Source organism: Protopterus annectens, chromosome 9.part0 (genome assembly GCF_019279795.1).
Source record: "Protopterus annectens isolate FY-2018-M chromosome 9.part0, PAN1.0, whole genome shotgun sequence".
Lineage (NCBI taxonomy): Eukaryota > Metazoa > Chordata > Ceratodontiformes > Protopteridae > Protopterus > Protopterus annectens.
The window spans coordinates 1205904986-1205927022 of record NC_056743.1 but is presented as its reverse complement, the minus strand read 5'-3'; the positions used below and the strand labels follow the sequence as shown (position 1 = coordinate 1205927022).

At 41.4% G+C, this 22037-nt stretch overlaps 1 non-coding gene across 1 annotated transcript; it reads right to left on the bottom strand.

The window, feature by feature from the left end:
* Positions 1 to 14323: 14323 nt before the first annotated feature.
* Positions 14324 to 14396, bottom strand: TRNAK-CUU. The gene has a single exon. It is a non-coding gene; the product is annotated as a tRNA-Lys (tRNA).
* Between the last annotated feature and the right edge of the window lie 7641 nt (positions 14397 to 22037).

Sequence of the window (22037 nt, the reverse complement as noted above, 5' to 3'; positions counted from 1 at the left end):
GCTAATTATGCCCTATATTCTTTTAGTGAGGAACCTCTGCAGCCACTCCAGTTGTTGGATGTGCTTGATTAGGTACATTCCAAAGGAACCACTGCACTCAGTGATAGGACAGATGAATGCCAAATACATTGGAACGGTGCCATATCTTTGTTTATAAGTTGCACAACCTAGAATGATTTCCTTAGTACAGTAGACATGTGATTGTCAAAGGCTAGATAACTGTCTGTGTGTGTCCCCAACTCCCTGACTACTGGGTCAGCCCTTTGGGGTGGGTTGTCAGTATAATAGTTACCAGGGGGTTAATGACTTCCAGATGTATAATATTATGCATTTCTTGGCATTTAAGTTTAGTCCATGGATCTGACCCAATTTATTTGCCTGTGTCAGCCCTTCCTGGAGAACATTATTGTCAGTGGCGTATTCTATGACTACACTTAATTTATAATCATCTGCAAATACAGTCATCCAGAAGCCCTTGACATTGACCTTGACTTCAGAGAAGTAAATGCCTAAAAGGAGTGGTCCCAGAACCAATCACTGAGGGACACTGCTTGTGACTGTCCTCTTTGTAGAGGTGGATTCTCTATTTCTAACTATCCATTGGGTGATATAGGGGGTTTATACCTAACCTATGTTTAAGTGGAGTATTTTGTCAAACACACTGGCCAGGTGAAGGTAGGCAGTGTGAACCATTTTACCCTCATCCATTGCTGTGGTGACCTTCTCAAAGAAGTCCCATCATGTTCAGTAGGCATGCCCCACCCTTGGTGAAACCAAATTGGGTTGGGTCCAGTGTTTGGAGGTTTCCTTTGTCATTACGGGTCACTTCTATTTTAATTCTTTGCATAATTTTGCATATGAGACTAGTGAGACTTATGGGCCTGTAGTTTCTAGGGTCTGTAGATGACTCATCTTTGTGCAGAGAAATGACTGTTGCTGTTTTCCGTCTGTGAGGCATGACACTTGTTTGGAAGATACAGTTAAACAGCAATTCCCTGACAGGTCATATTTCATGCTATTTGGAAGACATCCTGATATGTTGTCTGGGCTCATCAATGCAGTGTTCTTAGCATTAGAGAGAGCATTGAGGACCTGCTCTCTAGTGATAGTAGGAGGAGTTATTCTTGATATTTCCTGAGGGGAGGTTGAGTGGGAGAGAGGGGTAAAGTTAGAGCTCAATATGTCTACCAGCAGCTTTGCTACATCTTCTTACTGAGTATAGTGAGCTCTGCACATAATTGTGTATTGCCTTTGAGATTGCAGACATAGCTTAAGAATGCTTTGTGGTTGTCCTTGGCATGGGAGGCCAAATTTACCTCCAGTTTGGCTTTGGTAGACTTTATTTGTCCTTTGAGTTGTTTGCTTAGTTTGATAAAAGTGCTTTTTATCCTGCTGCATGCTACACCTCCTAATTTTTGCCATGGTTTTCTTCACTGAACAGCTTATTGATAATGTGACTACATCAGCGTGGCTTATGTTTTGAATTAGTTCTTTAATACTTCCTGGTGGCTACTGCCGCCTCCCTGCAGCTATTAACATGCTTGTATGGGGCTTCAGTGAACAGTTCTGCGTAGGTAGCAGTGTTCTCAGGGTTTATGGGGGCTTGAAATTTTGCCAGGTTATCATTTAATAGTGGGAAGATTGAAAAAAGTAGGTCCGGAACATTCCAGGGTTGTGGTTCAAGGCTTTATTTTTAATTCAAGGGAGACCTTTTGTGGTATGACTATCAGAAAAGGCATTACATTTGGGATGCGCAGCACTTTCCCATGTTAGTGAGGATCAGATCCAGTATGTTTACGTGCCTGGTCAGCACACTGACACTCTGGTCCAAGGAGTTTGTGTTTACAAAATCCAGGAATCTCTGTGATGTCATGTATGAATCCCAGTTAACAATGAGGTAATTAAAGCTGCCCATGAATACTGTACTGGGTTGGAAGTTGAGTGCTTCCAGTGAGCTTAAATACATGTTATGGGTTTCCTGGGTTTGGGGGGGGGGGGGGACCTGTGTCCTCTAAGGAAGTGGTATGGAATTCTGCCTATGGTGATTTCAACATGAAGCTGAAGTGCACTGCCATGTTTGACCAGCCTTCGGGTGCATTTTCTTTTGATGTAAATTGAGACACCTCTACCTGCAAGCCCTGTCTGCCTGTCTGTATAGTAGGGGGTCCCGCTAAAAATACAGTACGTTTTACTAGCTTAGTTAACACAGTGCTGACAGTTTTCTTTGATGTTCATAGGTTCAAAGGCAGGTACTAGGCTATCAGCCCAAGGGCCTATGTAAGCCTAGCCAACAAGGCTCCCTGGCTTACGCCATCAAAGAAAGTTATTTTCCTGTGCCACTGTCAAGCAGAGACACAGAAGTGATCCCCGGGGTGTATTTCCTATTTCTCATCCACTCATCTCATCAAGATTTTTCTTGAAGAGTGCTAATGAAGAACTTTGCTTGACATAGATGGGTAGCTGTTCCAGAGTATGGGAAGTCTCTGGGACAGGAATCTATCCCTCCAGCATGTCCTGTTTATTGTGGTGACAAGGTTTAGGTCCCTAGAGCGTGTAGCTTGGAGGGATTGGGATTTATTTAGGTGTAGCATGTCCAGCAGATCTGGGTTTGACATAGCTTTGTATGTTAGGCAGAGATCACCTTGGAGAAGGCGATATGCTACGGAGTAAAGCTGGAGTTTTTTGAGGCAGCCAGTGTTGGGCATTTGTTTGAGGTCAGTAATCCTCTCTGTGAGGTACTTCTGTAGCCTTTCCAGCTGCTGCAGATGTCTTGTGAGGTACATTCCAAAAGTGGCGTTGCACTCTATAATGGATCTAATGAGTGTTGAGTAGAGGGGAACAATGACCTCTTTCTTCCTGGATGTGAACTTTTTTATGAGGAGGTGTGCCATGTAGGAGGACTTCCTGACTACTGTGGCGATGTGACTATCAAAGGAGAGACAACTATCCACCTGGGTCCCAAGGTCTCTTATCACACATTCGGTGTTAAGTAGATTGCTGCCTATGTGGTAGTTCATGGGTACAGAGTTTTTACCAAAGGGGATGACACTGCACTTTTTGGCATTGAGCTTGAGGCCATGGCTCTGACACCAGGCATCTGTCTCAGCGAGGCCCTTCTGTAGGATGTCCACATCATTTGGGGACTTGACTATGGCTCCTAGTTTGCAGTCATCTGCGAACTTCGTTAGCCAGAAGCCTTCTGTGTTAGCCTGTACTTCAGAGGAAGTAGATACCAAACAGGAGAGATGCCAGGATGGAACCCTGTGGTACTCCACTTGTCACTGCTTTGAGGTCAGATTTGGAGTCTGCAACTTTTACAGTGTGGGTTCTGTCAGTGAGCCAGTTGGCAAGCCCATCTTGTGACATAGGGATTTATACCTAGTTTAGTGAGTTTAGCTATAATTCCAGAATGGTGGATGGTGTTGAAAGCCTTGGCGAGGTCAAGATAGGCTGTGTGAACCACCTTACCCTCATCTACGGCTTGGGTGACCTGCCTCGAAGTTGATCAGGTTCAGGAGGCATGATCTGCCTTTCACAAACCTGAACTGGGTGGGATCCAGAGTTTGGAGGTTACCAATGTCTTTGTTTATGAGTTCCATGATGATATTCCATGGCCTTGCAGACCAGGCTCGTCAGGCTAATAGGTTGATAGTTCCCAGGATCAGTGGTGGCTCCCCCTTTGTGGAGTAGGATAACTGTTGCTATGCGCCATTCAGTGGGCACAAAGCCTGATGCGAGACTATTACTGAACACGGTGCTTAAGTGGGGAGCCAGTTCATTGTGAAGTTAGTGTAAACGCAGCCTGGGATGTTGTCCGGTCCCATGGATGCTATGTTTTTGGCTTTAGAGAGTGCAGCTTTTACCTGCATAGTTGTGATTACAGGGACTCTGCATTCTTCCTGTATAGATATGGGCCCTTTGGGGGGTAAAGTTAGCACTGAACCTATCTGCCAGGATGTTGGTAGTATCACTTGGTTCTGTAATTTTCGTGCCGTTGTGCTGTAAGTCAGAGCAGATCTGGGTGTTGCCGTCGAGATTCCTGACATAGCTATAGAATGCTTTGTGGTTGCCCTTAGAATTAGTGGCGATTTTGTTTTCGTAGCTAGCCTTGCACAATCTTATAAGGGACCTCAGCTTCTTACTGAGGCTGACCAGGGATCTCCTCCACTCATGGGATTTTACTCTCTTTTGCAGCAGTTTTTTCCTTCTGTTGTACAGTTTGTTTATGGCAGGGGACCACCAGACTGGCTTCCTTTTTTGGAGGATAGCGTCTTGGTTCTGTTTGGGATAGCACGATCCATGCAGTCATGTAAGTGCTTATAGAGTGCATTTGTGTAGGATTCAGCAGTTGTAACTGTACTGTCCACCTGCATGGGTGTCATGAAGTTCACCACCTCTATCTTAAGAAGCATGAAGTTAGGTTTGGAGACATTTTTTACTGTGGTTTCCTTAATGGGGGGTGGGGGCAGAATGTGGATATCAAGGGTGATTAGCTTATGGTCGGATCTGACCAACAAGGAGTTGACTTCAGGTGTGGAATACCGGTCACTCATGTTGGTAATGACTAGGTCTAGGATATTGTTACCCCTGGTGGGGGTGTGGATAGGTTGATCCACGGCATTGGAGTTTATGAATTCCAGAAAGCGTTGAACTAAGGAGTTGGTACACGAGTAGTTTTCCCAGTTAATGGTGGGGTAGTTGAAGTCGCCCATTATTAGGGTGTTTGGTTGAACCCTAATATTTTCCACTACATCAAGAAAAGAGGAGTGGGAATCCTGGGGCATGGTGGGAGATCTGTAGCAAGCTACAATTTGGACTGCAGTTTTGCCCAGAGGTAGTTGCACTTTGATAACCTTGGATGCATTATGCTGAGCAACTAGCCTGGAGGTGTGGATATCCTTAATGACTATGAACACACCTCCGCCTTTGTTGTTTCGGTCCAGGCTACATCGCCGAAAAGTGCAGTATGAATTATAGCCTGGTAGTGCAAGGGTGCTCTCTGGAGCCTTGAACCAGGTCTCAATCACTGCACAGATATCGATGTTCTCCATTTTAAGGAGTGCCTCGAGTGAGTGCATTCTGAGATTTAGACTTCTAGCATTGAGTAGCATTACCCTCGTTTTTTGCTTGCCTGTTCCTGTTACGGTGGTGAATTTGTTATTTGAAACGTCTGCATATAAAACGTGTATTTCAGTTTTTCCATTTCTTTTGGAATCATTCACTTTAGTATTAGTTGCACAGAATTTTGAGACGAGTTCTCATCCTTCAGAAAATAGTGTATTACTTGATCCTCCTTGCTTCACAGAACAAGATGGTTTTCTTAATGCACTGTTAATCTTAGAAGTGGGCAGTTCATTTTAAAGCATCACATCATTAAGTGCGCTACTAAACCCATTTTCTTATTTTATTAGGCAAAGTTGTTTTAACCCTGTCTGACACTCAAATGTGTAATATTTATTCTTTGCTGTTGCTATCAGGTTCAAGGCAGAGTTTAAAAATATGTTTTAAGTTATGCTTCTGTGCATTTACTGGTTTATTTACATTAATTTAAAAAGTCCATTTGTGAAAAGTCTTAAGTTTATCATAGTTCAGTCTCTTACAAATCCATGTTCATTTTCAGTGCTTCTATTGTCAGCTGGAATGACAGGATTCTTGACCAGAGTGCATCTCCCCAGTCCTATTTGGTAGCACAACACTTAAGTGCCTCAAAGTAAGATTCCATGTCATCCTGACTAGTTACCTAGCAGAGGACACAGTGTTGCAGATGGGAGCAGTGTTGGACAGAGTAATCAGCTGCTGTTGAAGCTGCATCTACATTTGGGCAGTCCACATCTGCAGTTCCATGATTTTCCTTAGTAATTCCACCACAACTGTGGATACCATTTAACCATGCAGGGAACACATGCAATTCATAGCCCAGATATGGTCTGCACTTAGCATTAGAGATGCTGTGGGAAACTACAAATTGGTAAGTCTGTGGTTGGCTGCCCTCATTCCTCACCACTGTAGTCCAAAATGACACTGTAGGGAGGACTGTATAAAATATTAAAGTTTTATTCAGTACTCCAACAAACCAAAATATTAGCCCAATTGGTTTTGCAGATTCAAATACAGCAAACAGAACTTTGTATGTTCTTCGTGTTTCACTGTTGCAGTCCTGGGATTTCCTGCCATGAAAGCCCTTAAGTCAGCCCAGCTACCAGAGAAAATTATTTCCTCCTTCTAAGGCTGGCGGATGCTCTAACCGACATCAGTATGCTTGGATATACAAGGAGCCAGCCTAAGTTATGAAACTGTTTTTTTCTTGCTGTCGGAGCCCAAAGCAGTGTTTCAGTGCGTCGGTCGGTCCGCACCAGAGAGAAGTCATCAGGAAGATAAGTACTCCATTGGGGAACTCCTTTCTTTTGCTTTAAACTCATGTCAGATAAAGTAAATAATAGTCTCCGCTGTGGTAAGCAAATCCCACACAGAAACTTCCACTCGCTTTGTGTCACCTGTTTTAGGCCCAGATCACAACATCCCTAATTGCCGCTTTTGTGCCTGCTTTAAATCTAGGACGATCAGATGTAGGGCCGAGATTTTAGCTAGATTCCTTAGTCTTGAATCTTCTCATTAACATTCAGAGGCATCCACTGGTCATTTGGAGGTGGAGCAGCCTACACATAAGAGAGAAAAAAATAAGACACCCAAGCCCTCAGATGACAACCATTCTCCATCTGTTTCTCCTTCTCAGCTTGCGATTGCTGAAGACGACTAGGTGCTTTTGCAGCCCCCTTGTGTGTCTGAGGTGGTGGCACAGGCCTTTGTCGAGACTCATTTGGAGACTGACATGCTGTCAGGTGCCTTCCCTTCTGCACAGGCCCTTGTTTTCAGCTCGTCGGTTGGGTCCGGGGCTGCTATTCAGTCCTCTGCTTCTGAAGAGCGGGGTGTTCCCAATGACATTCCTTTGTGGCTTCGGCCTACACCAGTTCATTCTTGTTCCAGAGATAAAGGTGTTAGGATGTCAGACATCCTTAGGCTGAAGGCCAAAGCGACTCCTAAGAAAAGTACTGTTGGTGGGCCTTCACCTATGCCTACTAGCTCCCTTTCTCAGGGATACTGACAGGACTTAGACTAGTTGAAGATATAATCTCCACAGTTAGGTCTAGACAAGCACCCAGGCATGCCTCCCAGGTAAAAGGGAATTGGATCCTACTTCTGAGATTCTGCCAGATCTTTTTGAATCTGATGAAGATTCAGACCTAGAGGTGCCTGGTTCTGAAGAAGGACCCTCCCTCACTTCCTTTGAGGATCCAGATCCAGAGGAGAACCTGGCCTCTGCCTCCTCCCCAGTGGATATCATCTTTGGTGAGACCCTCCATACTATGTGGGAACATTTCCATTGGGAAACACAGGAATACCCTCAGTCAAAAAAGAGAATTAGGGAGCACAAGCCTCTTGCTATTCAACCCATTTTAGAGGTGGTTGAGGATATCTTCCAGTATTCCTCCTTGAATCCTGACTCTTACCCCAGCCCCTCATAAACCAGACAGGTTTTATAGGATACAGGACTCCCATAAATACATTTTCAAAAACCCTTCTGCTGATCCAGAGGTGGTTACCCCAGGACCCAAAGGGGCTAGAGCCAGTTCTTCCAGAAACCCTTTGCCTAAAGACAGAGAGAGCAGGGCCCTTGACAGATTTGGGAAAAAGGTATATACTTCAACCACCCTTACTATGAGGGCTCTCAACTGTCAATTTCACATGGTTAAATATCAATAAAGCCATTCTGGATCAGCTTAAACAAAAGGTCTCTTCACTAGAGGATTAAAAACATTTCCAAAGAGCTTTAGGATCTTTGCCATCCAGTTTTCAGATAGCAAGGCATTCCTTACACTGTGGCTATGATGTCACGGAAGCTTCTAGCTGAGCAGCTACCACTGGCTCAGTTATTTGAAGGCATGCATGGCTTGGGGAGCCTGACCATGTTAAATCCAACCTTCTTGATGCTCCCTTTAACAAAGGATTCCTCTTTGGGCCTAAAGCTGAGGCTGTTCTTAAAAAGATGGAGGACTAAGCTAAGTTTATGCATACTGTGAAAGACTTCCTCCAAGTTCAGCCTCCTAGATTTAGTAGGAACTTTCCCACTAAACATTGGTACTTTCTTTCCCTACCTAAAGGCAGACAGAGGAAAACACAGCAGGAAAGGACTCATTGGGATTGGCAACAGCTGCAGAGACCCAGGCAGAGTACCTCAGAAACTTCACGACAAGGAAGTTCGAGGTCCCAGGCTTCTGCCAGAGAGCAACAATGACCCCCCCGCTCCCCAGACTAAGAGGAAGGCTGTCCCTGTTCAAACAAAACTTGACTTGCATCACTTTAAACAAGTGGGTTCTGGACATTATTTCAGATGGTTACAAACTCACTTTCAAGGAGCCTTTACAATACTCAGGCCATCCAGATATCCCTCAGAATGAAAAAAAAAAAAAAACAGAGGCCCTTTCTCAAATCTAGATTTTGTGTTCTCAGGGATTAGTGGAACTAGTTCCAAAACATCAAAAAGCAAGGGGTTCTGCTCGAGGCTGTTCCTGATTCCCAAAAAAGAGGGATCCTGGCATCCTAAGACCTGTCCAAACTCAATCATTTTCTCCTGGTTCCAAAATTCAAAATGTTGACTCCTTGAAAACTCCTACCCATGATAGCTCCCCACTGGCCTTTATGATTTCTCTGAATCTAAAAGATGCCTGCCTGCACATTGCAATTCAGTAATCACACAGAAGCTTTCTATGCTTCAGAGCAGGTTCCAGTCATCAATTTTCAGCACTGCCCTTTGGCTTATCTACTGCTCCAAGGGTTTTCACTACATACTTAGCCCTGCAATTGCCTTCTGCAGAACCAGAGGGGTCCAAATACACACCTACCTGGACGATTGCCTGATACTGTCCAAAGCCACAAATCTATCAAAAAACTTCACAAGGATCTGAAGTTTACCCAGGGGCTCCTGGCCTCCCTGGGCTTCACAATAAATCTGCAAAAATCCAACAATGTCCCAACCAACAGGATAGTTTTAGTAGGTGCACTGCTGGACTCGCACTTCAAAAAGCCTTTCTTCCCCCGCCAAGGTCTCCTTTTTGATGTACTACTTTCAAAGAATCCAGCAGAAACAATGCATCTCAGCAGAAGTGTTTCTCCAAGCACTGGGATACATTGCTTCATGTATCCTCATGGTTTCCTTGGTCAGGCTGCACATGAGGAAACTCCAGTGGTACCTCAAAAATGTATGGTGCCAGCACTCTCAGCCCCTAACACGTCAATTGTTTATAAGACTAGTATAAATCAAAGATACTGGAATTTTTATATTCAAAGGTTGTTCTTTTAATCTCTCACATGATGAAAATCAAAAATTTTTTTATCTGTCAAGCATACTTCATGGTCTCATTACCAGAATATTTTTGCTTGGAAATATCTTCATAGGGCATTTCTGACACCAAATAAGATAGTTAAAACCAATAACAGTTCCAACACATCCTACTGGAGATGCAGAGAACATACCAAAGCTGATTGGGTACAACTTTGTGATTGCCCAAATTTAAAGGGTTATTGGAATAGCATAGATTTTTCTCAAAACATTACTCACCGATTCCTTTTTGTTGCCCAAATCTTTAGTTCTTTTCAATGTAAATGAAAACAATTCATATTTACTATGGTCAGTACTTGCTATTGCTAGAAAATACATCACCAGATAATGGAAAACTAGCTGTCCACCTACTGTTGAGGATTTGTCTTCAGTAAAAGACCTAGCAATCAAAGAAAATAAGACCAAAGAACTTAGAATCTATCCAAAGTCATTTGTTAACAATCCTTGAACAAATGTTTTATCACTTATTGATACTTTATAAATGGACCACAACTCTTTCTGAATTTATACTTGCACTAAAAAACTTGTGTATTTTACATGTGATCTGCAGTTCTGCTTCAGGCCTATGCACATATTGTAAATAGTTTTTACTTTGTTAATATTTTGTTTTAGAATGAGAATACTGTTGTCATTTGTCTCATTTTTCACAGCAAATTTAATAAAATATTTGAATAATAAAAATGTATGGTGCCAGCACTCTCAACCCCTAACGACCGAGATACAGCTGATTGCTTGTCTCAGAGAGGGGTTGGCATGGTGGGTATAGGCTTGTGCCCAAAATCAGGGCCTAACATTTAGATTCTCAACCTGGGGCCCACTTTTCAACACCCAAGGAAGTGTGAGAATCAGTTCAGGGACAGGCACATAAACTAGAAAGAGCTTACTGCAGTGCAAAAAGGACTGACCGCTTTCAAAGAAAAATGAGAACCAGGAGTCCTCTTAGTTAAAACAGGCACCACAGTTATGTGGTACATAAATAGGGGGAAACCCACTGTTACCCTCTATGTTCCCTAGAGATGCAAGTTTGGGAAACTGTTCACTTTCTGGGGTTGCACCTCCTAGCACAATAACTTCCAGGGGAATCTTCCACATCAGACCACCCAGGAGGCAACCTACCCCCTCCTCCTTGGGCACTGAATACTTTCAAACCTGCAGCCTCTGCCCAACTGAAGTGCCAAACTTGAAAAATTGCCCTGCTGTTGGCTATCACCTCAGCCGTGGGGGGGGGGGGGGGGGGTGGTGTTCCGAAATGCAGGGTCTCATGGAAGTGGAACCATTCCTCATCTCCCACCCAGACCAGGATTCCCTCAGAACTAATCCTTCTTTAATTCTTAAACTGGTCACTGACACTTTTCTAAATCAAGCTCTCACCTGCCTACATTCTTTCACAGTTAACTGAACAAAGGGGAAAGAATACTCCATTCTTTGTGTGTGCATAGGTAGGTCCGCCACATTCTTGACAGAACAAGAGCTTTGAGAAAAGTTGACCAGCTTTTTATGATCTTTGCCCCTAGCGTGGAGGGAAAAACAGCTTCTAAACACACCATCTCAAAATGGATCTCCTATTGTATCTCTCTTTGTTAAAGCCATTGTGGCAAAAAAAATCTCCTGAGGCTGTCAGGTCACATACTACTAGGAGTACTGCAACCTCTGCTGCCTTTTTGAATTGGATCCCTATTAAGGACATCTTGGAAGCTGTCGCCAGGTCATCTGTGCATACCTTCACCAAATACTACCACTTGGCAGCCTTTTCTAGGTCCAAAGCAGGATTCACCACTGTCATCCTAAAGGGCATCCTCTTCTTTGTCTAACCTTCCTCTTTTCAGCCTTGGGAATTTTCCCACAAGTCAGTGAAGCACGAAGAACATTGTATAGCTGTGTACACGTACCATAAATGTAGATGTTAAGAGTGTATTCACTGATGCAGTCTTCTTTCCCTCCCTCCTTCCCCCTAAACCTACTAGTAATATACTTATAACCTCTTTTCTAGTGAAGGAACCCCCCTCCCCCAGCCTCCCTTCCTATAAGGGTTCTCTTCCTCAGTTCCCTACTGCTCACTTGGGGCTCCTACCTGCTAGGGGACAGGAAAAAAACTGATTTCATGATATAGGCCGGCTCCCTATATACCCAAGGGTACTGATGTCAGCACATCCGCCAGCCTTAGGAGGAGGAATGAATTTTCACTGGTAATCCGGCCAACCAAGGGCTTTCACAGCAGGAAATCCCACAAGTCATAACTGCCACAGTGAATATATTCGAACATCTACATTTATTGTAAGTGTACACAGCTGTTCTTTTATTTAATTTTGTTTACTGGGGTAGAAAACTGATCAGATTTAACCATTTGTATGCTCACCCCAGGTTACATATATATTAACGACAGTAACATCTCAGTAAAGGTACAACTAAATTGTACTTTATAGTGACATAATGTAACATGCACGTAAAAAAAAAAAATTTACAATGAGATTTAAAAAGAAGGATCAGGAGTTTATATCGCATAATACTGGTGTTTAGGCAAGGCAAATGTGGTCCATCCGAAAGAATGGATATATTATACCAGTGTGGAGGGAAATTGTAGCAGTGGGGATAGAATACAAAACTGCAATAGAAGAGCTAATAACAGGAGAAGTTATATAGTAGGGAATGGATAGGGCAAATGCGGAAACAGTAGATATGGGTTTATAAGTTGGAAAGTTTAGGAGATTAAGCAGCCATAACAATATTCAATCCAGAGCTCCTCCAGGACATGGGCTACCTTGAAAACATAAGTCCAAAGCTATGGGCCTGTCCTAGAACAAGCTTCATCCTCTGTAGGCAATTATTTCCATAGGTTACACTCCACAAGTTAGTCCTGACTGGGTAGTCTCACTTCACACTTCTATGTCTTCCTTAAGATGATTCTAAATTTCTGCTTGCTGCATTAAGGCATCCTTCTTATATACACCTTAATAGTAATTAAACCCTTGTTATGTAGTTAAATGCTGTGAGAATATTTCTACACTGCATAATGCAGCATATGCTCTAAATATACATTTAAAGGCACATATGCATTCTCCGTATCCAGCATGACATGGTATATGTACAGCTTGTTTTCTCAATTGCTTGTTCAGTTTGAATTGTTTACCTGACAAGTGTGATTATGGATTAAAGTTTACTTTCCATATTTCAGTACCACGGAAAGTTAGTTAAAAAGTAAAATCTCCCACTGTGGAGTTTGAACCCACGATCCTGAGAATAAGTCTCATGTTCTACTGCCTGAGCTAACTGGGCTGTGTTTTGACCTTTCATTTTTTAAATAGCTAGTTGTTTTTACATACTTCAACATCTTGTCTGACAACTCTGTTACTAATATTATAAACGGCAAGAAACTATCTTAACTTGCAACATTTACTGTATATACTGTTGATAATCAATATCTTGTTATTGTATTAAAGCCAACAACCTGTAATGTTGTTTACTATTGCCACAACTTTGTATCTCTATTTATCATGTACATGATGTGGGGCTTTTCTCCCTGGGCATCTGCTGAAAAAGGACCTGTGTCCAGTCGAAATTTCCCGGTAAACAAATGTAAATAAATAAATAAAATAAATAAATTATACATATGCTGCATATTCATGATGAAGTGTAGCAGTTGATCTGATCCATTACAGAGCACTGCCATCCTTGACCTTGGCTAGGTAAATTACAGCATAGACAACACTAGAAAGTTAACACAAAGGTGTTGTACAAATGATTAAAATGTGTATTTATACAATTGTAGCTTGGCATGATGCACTTTATAAAGCTGTTGTAAGCAGTATTATGGATTTTACTGACAGCAAATAAAACGTATTTCCTCGGAATTAATGAGTCCTATTCCCTTAAACCTATTTAAAGCAGAGGAGTTTACATAACTGATCACGCGACTAATTTAAATTAATTGTTTTATATAAGGAGAGTATGTTGGGGTTTTTAAAGTATTTGATAGCATTTATATGTGAAAGCTTGTATTTATATATTTAATTTTTATTATTGTCATGAACTACTCTGTTTATGTTATTTCTTATTATTTGGGCCGATGGGATCAGAGTTTTGTAATGCAGACCATGTAGCATTTGGTGTGTGTGTGCGGGCATTACATGATATAACCTATTTCCTTTGATGTCCTGGGGTCACAGACTGTACCCATATTAATATCAAGGACCTGCCTACTCCACTTGGCATCTGGCATATCAGTCAAAAATGTTTCCACTTCATCAACTGCCATGTGGTGTGTAGTATACAAGGTATTATATACATTGTGTATGGGCACCATCCAGGCAGTTCCTGTGATTCCTACATCTGGCACACATGCAGCATACATAAGCATTTTGTACAAGCTCATTTTCCACACTGTCCTGTGGCTAGTAGGTGCACTCAAAGAAACCCTGATTCTCTTGTCCCATGAACAGAGGTAGCAGGCCACTCATAATGGTGCCCATACTGGATACTCCTTAAAACCATGACTGATGACTCAGTCCTCAGCCCCCCCCCCCCCAGCCAGCCATAGAAAAGATGGTATATAGCACCATGCTGTCACAGACTCTAAGCATCTTTGAAAGTGTGCTTGGACTTCTAAAAGCCGGGCAAGGTCCTGTGGAGGGGAAAAAAGCTTAATTAGGTTTAGTTGTTCCTTTGTTTTTTGCATATGTATTGGAAATGTGCTCTAGGATGAGCCTGAAATTTGACCACTGTGGTTAGTGCTGTACCCTGGTAAACATTATGATATAAATGAAATAAGATTGATAGATACTGTTAACAGTTTTTGAAATAAATTAATGTATGTTTAGTCTAACGTAACTGCTTGCTCACAGTTTTAACTGTGTTTACTTGGAGAGTATGATTCTTGGGATAAAGTTTATTTTCTGTGTGTATGTACTAAAGAAAATTTAAAAATGTAACCGCCCAACGTGGGGCTCGAACCCACGACCCTGAGATTAAGAGTCTCATGCTCTACCGACTGAGCTAGCCGGGCTGTGGTTTATTTTGAATTTCATTTGTGTATGTTTGATTCATTTTTTCCCCCAGTTAAATTCTATTTGTTTTTAAGATGGTCATTTGACAAAATGCAGCTGTTTATTTGATCTGTACCAGATTTTTTCCAGTCTTGATCTGGGCAAGCAGCAAATTACAGCACTGATAACAGACAAAGAATCATCCTAAGAGTATTGCACAAATGGCAAAATGTTTATACAACTGTATAGGGCTGTTAAAAGATCATTGCCTAGTCTGATATGATATGATGCAGTTTTATAAACTGCAATAAGTAGTGTTACTGATGTTACTGCCAGCAGCTAAAACTCAGTTCCTGAAGTAGCATTATTGCCAGAAAGAACCTGTTGCCAGGGCCAAGTGAAGTCAGACATACTACTGCAGATGCTAAATTCCCAGAAAAGTTTCCACTTAAAGTTATCAGAAGTAGTAAACCAGCATAAAAAGAGAAATCAAACTGACTAAATTCTTTCAACACCAGAAAAAAAAAAAGCACCTCAATACAGATCATGTTAGAGGATCTTAATGTTTACATATGAAATAAAAGTCCTTAACAGTTTGCAAGATTTGGGTCCTGAAAACATTCATCTAAAATATAGATTTGGTGGAAGTATTTGCGATTGAGGTATGGTTTAGCAGCTTATAATAATTACGTAAAATCTTTTAGTAACTTCGAGCTGGTTATTTCATTTTAAGTAACCCCATCAGAGGAGATTTACTCAAAGTTACATCTCCTGGCATCACATTTCAAAGTTTCCCTCTCACCTCATCCTTTGTTAAAAAGCAGTATGACTCCTCCCATGAGGAATTTGAATCATTTACTGTAGTTCATCAGTTCAGTTTGTAAACAGATACAGACAGTAGACTGGAGAACATGCCGAGGCCAATAGAAAACGGTGGAACTTTAAGTTGAAAGAAACTGAAAATATAATTTATGTACGCTGCTACAAGTGACTGCATTTCAGACTTTTCATGTAATCTTGTACCACCCACACTTATTCTTCACACATTTGGAATTCAACATTCATTGGTTGCATCCTTTCTGTGGAAGAGTAAATATGATGGTATCTAACAGTAAGTTTAACATTTTGATACGTTAGAAAGGAAAGACTTTTCATTTTATAAATATCTTTTAAAAATCACAACTAAAACAGTGACAGACGTGTATTAATATAAAATAAAACAAACCAAAGCAACAGTTCTTTCTTGAAGTAAACAAGTTTCCTTTTTGACAGCATTCACTTCAACAAATTATTCATTACCTTCCTTCATTCCTTTATACTTCACTCTTCCCCTTGAACATTATTCTGTACGTATTGTTCCCACAGATTCCTTTTACTTCTATATAATTTGTTCTTTCCTTTGTCTAAGAATCCCTCCTCCAGTTTTTCCATCTCCTTTACAATATTCAGCACTCTAATTGTAGTTGGTTGATTTTGATTTCCATTTTCTAGTAACTGCTTTATCTTTTGTCTGTTCCCACATACCTTTAGTTGCTGTAACAGATTTTTTTTTACTCCATACACATGAATACATTGCCTTATCATGTTCCAATAAATATGGGTGTGCTGAACCAATTTATGTGGGGATACAAAGCTTACTGCTGTAGCCTTTTATTTTCATTAATTGTGCATCTAGAAAAGACCTGAAACTGTTGCATAATATTCCATAAAACTGCAATGCCATGTTTAACTTTTCTTGAGTACCATTACAGTTATATCCTTGAACTTGTAGTCCCTTACTTTTTTTGCCAGTGTCTCTAAATATAAAACAAATAAAGGAGTAAAAAGACACTTCTGCGGATTCCTCTGTTCAAGCACAGCTTGTTTGAGAGGAAATCTCCCATCTTTAATTCTTGTCACTGACCATTCATATACCCTAATTAACACTATTATTCTATCTTGGCGGCCGCAGGGGTGCAGCAGTTAGCGCTGCTGCCTCACAGCAAGAGGTTCTGTGGTTCGATCCTAGTCTGGGGTGCCTTCTGTGCAGTGTCTGCATGTCTTCCCTGTGGTCGCGTGGGTTTCCTCTGGGTGCTCCGCATTCCTCCCATATCCCAAGGACATGCTGTAGGTGGAATGGACACTCCAAATTGGTCCTATGCGTGAGTGCATGTTTGTGTCTCTTCTGTGGAAGGTTGGGCGCCGGGCTGGCAACTCGACACAGTAAAACTCCACTGCCAATCATGAGCGTACAGGTGCTCCGCTGTGGATGTCCCCTAACCAGGAAAAGCCGAAAGAAGGAAAAAAAATTCTTATCTGGGAATGCAAATGCTTCCACTGTCCTGGTCATAAAATCACTACTGAATGCTTTCTTTGCATCAATCCATGTGTAAGAGCATTGCCATGTTACATTATTCTTTTCTCTAGATCATTGTTCTTTTAATGCTGGCAAATGCTTGCCTCTCCACAAAACCACATTGATCCATTATCTATCAATTTTGCAACACTTTTACCATTCTCGCAGCTAGTACAGACAAACAATTTTGTCATAATTTAAAATTAAAATGGGTCTACTGGGTTTGAATCATCTTTACTCTCTTGGGTAAGACATCTTTCACAGCTTTCTTCGAAGAGGAAATTCAGTCATATCTTTTTCACGGTCTTCCCTCCAGACTTCGCAAGAATGCCATCTGTTTCTGGAGACTTCCCTGTTGATTTAATCTACCTCACAGATATGATGTTGTCTTTTCAATCAGCCTCAACTAAAGGGTACAGCGGATCCCGACAGATCTGAAGCTGGCAACTTTTAGCCTCCAGGGCTCAGACTCCTTTCCTCTACCCATAATTCCCTTTGTCCTTACAGTCCTTCAGATCTCATTTTATGCTTGTTAGATTCATATGTGGTATCTGGTTTTAGCAGTCGTTGACTTTTTTTTTTTTTTGGAGACGAGCCTCTCTTCCCTTTTGGGATTTAGTACCTGTGGTGCAATTTTCTTGGTTAAATACTTCTTATTTCTGAAGTATGGTTGCTAGTTTTATTTCTTTTTTTGTGTTGTGGGTATTTTATCCTGACTTTACTTCCCTCCATCAAAAAAGGAGTTTTGAGTAATAAAATTTAAAATAGTAGTGTTTTCTGCTTGTTACTTTAGATTGTTAGTGACTATTAAGGTCCTTTGTTGTGTTAGCTGCTTCTGGTAGTTAGGTTTGTTTCCCACTTTTTCCAGTGGGTTTGTGACTATGTACGCACTCTTATTTTAGTGTGCTAATTTTGTCTACATTACCCCATCGTGAGTGACAAGTCTTTCACGGTCCTCAATGTGTTTACTGCCTGGAGGTGGCCCATTTTTGTCCTTCAAAAGGGTTCTCTCTAGTTCTAGAGATGGTTTATCATTACACACAGCTCCATCCTGATCCCCTCTAGCTTCTTCATTCCCCTGTTCATGTCATCCTGCTTCACAGGGACAGTCAGCTACCTTAAGTCTTGAGGAAACTCTCCAAGAGAGATCGCATTCTGCTTCCGAGCCTTCCCTGAAGCTCCCCACAATGGAGGAGCATAGGAAGCAGGCTTGCAAAACGAGGCATCTGGATGTCCCTCACTGAAGATGCTGACTTTGAGGAAGGGGAAGGTTCCCCAAGGTCTTTCTTGGAAGAAGTCTGTCCGGGGATATTCTGGAATTGCTGAGATAATGAAGGGGTTGGTCCACCAATGCACCCTCTCAGGAGGAGTCATTATTCCTCATGGCATTTGAGGCTGACCCATCTACTTCCTGGATGGTGCTTCCCACTGATGAGCTCAATGATTTTGTTTTATAGCAAACATGAAAGGAACCGAGCAAGGTGAAGCCAATACCACGCAAACCTGATAAGATTTTGGTTATCCTAGGGACAGACCTCACTAAAGTAAGGGTTCCACTGTAGATGCCATCATGGTTGCTTCAGCCACTAAGGAGCTATCCAAGGAGGGCTCAACTGTCCTTTCCTCCGACAGGAAGTCTAGGGCTTTAGACAGATTTGGAAAGAGGACTTGCACTTTAGCAGTGTTTTCTTTACTTGTGCTGAATTATTAATCACCTAACCAGATTCTGCAGAAACTTGATAAACTACTCTCCAAAATCCATCGCTGGTACTCTACCTGCAGATGTTCGGAAGACAGTGAACTTGCAGCTTGCTACCCTACAGTCCATAGCCACAATGTCCATGCACTTACTGTCGAATGTGTGCTGACTATCTCTAAACAAGAGGTCAGAACACTGTCTGACATGGGCATCTGATTTTTCACCCCTTCCCAAAAGGCATTCTCCCAGACCTAAAAAGGTAAAACGAGATTGATACCACAAGTCCTAGGGTTTTGCTCATGACACTTCTAGAGACCGTTTCCTCCACCCTCTCCCTGGGGCAGAGGGGGGAAAAACTTCAACAGATGCTGCCCCCATAGCAGAGGTGACCAAAAGAACCAGCGGTTTTGGGGTCCATTTGTCAAGAAACCCTTCAGACACTCGTGAACAGCTGCTCCACTATCACACAGTGGAGACAGTTGAGGAGCACTTACGTCTGCACCCTCAGTCCTGGTCAACCATTGCACAAGATTCGTGGGTGTAGAGAATCATAACTGGGAACTATAAAAGTCCCTTTGTTATCCAAACTGGAAGCAAGCAAAGAAGCTTCCCGATGTCCTGCCCAGTTAGAGGAACGCAGCAGCCATACAAACCTCAAAGCTACTACAAAAGCGAGTCATCCAGATGATCCCATTAGATCAGCAAGTGTCTAGAGTCTACTCTAGATTCTTTTTGGTTCCAAATTAAAATGGAGCCTTCAGGTCAATTCCGTACCTCAGTCATCTAAACCAGTTATTAAAACAAAATTACTGATGGTCATAGTTAGGTCTATTTTACCTCTTTTGAGGAAGAGAATTAAGGGGAGAGAGGAGGAGGCTGAGCCCTGGATCAGAGAGTCTGAAAATTACTAACTTTGAATCTGATCAGATCCAATATACCCACTAGTTGAAATGGATGGAAGACAACATGGATCTAGTGTTGTGGCAACTACATAACTTATGTTTTTAGTCTAATCTTTTCCTGTCTTAGCTATTAATTGTTGAGCTTCATCTTTCTCTAACCTTAGCATTATTAAGTCTTCCATAAATATTTTCTTTTGTGCTTTTTTGGTTTCCAGTTCTCCTTTATATAAATGTTCATAAAATTTCTGAAATATGTTTAACACATCTGTGGATATTTGTATGTTTTTCTTCTCATAGGCTCCCTAAATTTAGTGGCAGCCCTCTCTGGTTTATCTTAAGTCATTGTACTAAAAGTTTTAATACTATGGAGTTATCAAAAGAGTTGTTCAATAACAAACCATTCTAAAGTCATGCACATTTTACAAATACTCTTACTTTCCCTTGAGCAACCTACAGTTGTTCCTCTTCCTTTTCTGCCAGACTGTTTTGCAGTACTTTACACTTTGTCATCCCCTCTAAAATAATTCCTATTCCTTCCTTCCTGTATTTTTCTCTCTTATTTTTAAACTCCATTTTCATTTTATCCCAGCATATTTTCTCTTCTGAAGAAATTTCTGTTTTCCATAATAGCTCTCAAATCATACCCACAATCAGGGGTGTAGCAAGCAATTTCCATTTTGTACTCTCAAACTCTTACTCCTACCCTCCTTGGACAACTATCACTTAAAAATGGACAGCTCTTAAAATGCTACCCCCAAGCACAAATAAATACAAATAACATTTTCATCTGTTCCTTCTAAAACTATCAGATACAGTAAATTCTCGGTTAACCAGCACCCATGGGGATTGGTAGATTACAGATAACTATAGTTTCTTGTTGCTTGAGAGTTACTATTAAAAATAGGCCTGACTAATACTGTACCTATACTATTTGTTTGGTTTGACTTGTTCTTAGGCTGGGGAGAGAGGGAATTTATTCCTCTCTTCCTTTTTAAAACTCAAACTCTAAAAACATAAGGTACGTTTCTGCAGGGGGGGGGGGGACAAAGTGCAACACATGAAAATTGTACTGTATTTCCTTGATATTTTTTTTTTCTGGTTGCTTGAGTTCTGGTTAACTGAGAGTTTACTGTAATGTTTTTAGATTAGCAATATTCACCCATTGATGGGGGCATTTATTTAAACAGTTGTAGACATAATTTGACACGAAAAAAGCTATGCTGATGTAATGTTCAGAAACAAATGTAGTCAGAGTGCAAAGAGGCAACACCCTTGCCCACTATCCATTTCTTAAATTCCTTTCTTTTTATCAGGTAAGTAGGAAAGCACCAGTGCCTTGTTTTGTATCTTTATCTTAGTTTTCAACGGTCCATAATCTGAAATAGTTATTGGATGTATGTCAAAGCTTTCAGTTAAATACACATGCTTGTGTGAAATATAGTTTCTATCCAGCAGTAAAACCATTACCAAATAAAGCAAAGAAATCCATGGTATAATTAACTGTGATATTCTTTATTAAGCACTTTCGTCTAGATATACCATCAGACATCTTCAGAATGAATCAATTAATAAAACAAACCATTTTAAAACCCACAAATGAGGTCATGTTACAAACTACCAATAAAAATTCACAACTTGATGAACATACAGACCAAAGCAGTAAGCATAACATACCACTCCTGTCCCACCCTCATTATATTGTTGGTCAAAAGAAAGACAACAGCCAATCATGATGTATGATACAGATACATATTCATGAAAAACATAAAAAATTAATAAGAACATGTTAACAGTATAAAATACCGACTGTAAAAACTTGTAAAAGGTTGTAAAGACTCTTCAAACCTCATAAGAACGGAGTCGCAACACACTACTAATAGATAAATGTTCGTTCAAACCAGGTGAAACACAAGCATTCAGTTCAGCTACAGACCCTGGAAACTACAAACCCATAAGTCTGTAGCTGGCCCACCTTTGTGCAGAGGGATGCATGTTGTTGTTCTCCATTCATGAGGCACAAAGTCTGTTTCGAGGCTACAGTTAAACAGCAATTCCAGATGCCCTGATAGGTCATGTTTCGTGCTGTTCAGAAGGCATTCTGGGTTATTGTCTGGCCGCACTGATGTGGTGTCTTGGCCTTAGAGAGAGCATTAAGGACCTGTTCCTTAGTGATAACAGAGGGAGTTATAGTTGATGGTATTTCCCGAAGAAAGGTTGAAGGGGAGGGAGTGGCAAAGGTGGAGCTGAATCTGTTGGCCAGTAGGCTTGCTATATCTTCTGGCTCAATATAGGTGGCTGCATTAACAACTGAGTGCTGCCTCTGATGTTGCACAAAAAGCTAAAGAAAGCCTTGCGGTTGTGTCTTTGGCCTGGAAGGCCACATTTACCTCAAATTTGACTTTGGTAGACTTTTTGTCCTTTGTGCTGTTTTAGTTTGATGAGAGTGCTTTTATCCTGCTGGGTGCTGCACCTCCCAATTTTTGCCTTGATTTTCTTCTTTCTATTATACAGCCTATTGGTGATGTGATTCCACCAGGGTGGCTTGTTGTTTTAGTAAGTTATGTACTTCCTCGAGTACAGGTGCCTCTATGCAGCTATTAACATGCTCGTATAGGGTTTCTGTGAACAGTTCCACATAGGCAGCAGTGTTCTAAGGGTTTGTGGGGGCTTGAAATTTTGCCAGGTTATCACCGATAGTAGGAAGTTAGCCTTAGAGTAGTTCCTG